The sequence below is a fragment of the Octopus bimaculoides genome, chromosome 7 (genome assembly GCF_001194135.2).
Source record: "Octopus bimaculoides isolate UCB-OBI-ISO-001 chromosome 7, ASM119413v2, whole genome shotgun sequence".
Lineage (NCBI taxonomy): Eukaryota > Metazoa > Mollusca > Cephalopoda > Octopoda > Octopodidae > Octopus > Octopus bimaculoides.
The window spans coordinates 95,551,055-95,551,870 of record NC_068987.1 but is presented as its reverse complement, the minus strand read 5'-3'; positions in this window follow the sequence as shown (position 1 = coordinate 95,551,870).

Here is an 816-nt window from a genome sequence, read left to right as displayed (position 1 = left end):
ATATGTATGTATGTATGTATGTATGCATGTATGCATGCATGAATGTATGTATGTATGTATGTATGTATGTGTGTGTTTGTGTGTTTGTGTGTGTTTGTGCGCATGTGCGTATGTATGTATGTATGTATGTATGTATGCATGTATGTATGTATGTAAGTATGTATGTACGTATGTATGTACGTACGTATGTAGAAAAAAAAAACGGGAGAAACAGAAAATGGAATTCCGAAAACTCTTTATTCAGAACCACTCCGTAATGATTCTGAATAAAGAATCTCAAGAATTCCATTTTCCACCTCTCAAATTTTTATATAAACTCTAAAGATGCAAAGAAATTAACTGAAGTAAATCCTGTGGCATATACCGCCATACTGTTGTTGACATCAGGTAGCCAAATACTGTGGACGGGCTTTAAACATTCGCTACTAGTCTATAAAATTATTACTATGTATGTATGTATGTTATCAATCAGTTTCATTTCTGTATTTCTTGTCCATAGAGAAAGAGCCGGACTCTAACATAGATTCAAGGCTCCTTCATTGGAACTTTTATCAACATCATCTAGGTATTTGTGCATATGTGTGTGTGTGTGTGTGCAGTATTTGGTGTTAGTGTATGCGCAGATTTGTATGTTTGTTTTATGGATGCGTTTTTATGTCTAGATGCATGCATATGTATTTATGTGCTAAATTTTTGGAAAGTTTTACATATCTTTACAGTTCCATTGATGGCTTGAATCTGTAGTCTTCTAATCAGCCTTTTTCTTTCAGGTTTTGAGAACCCTAATTTTTCCAGGTTTTTGTTGAGGCAGTTTGT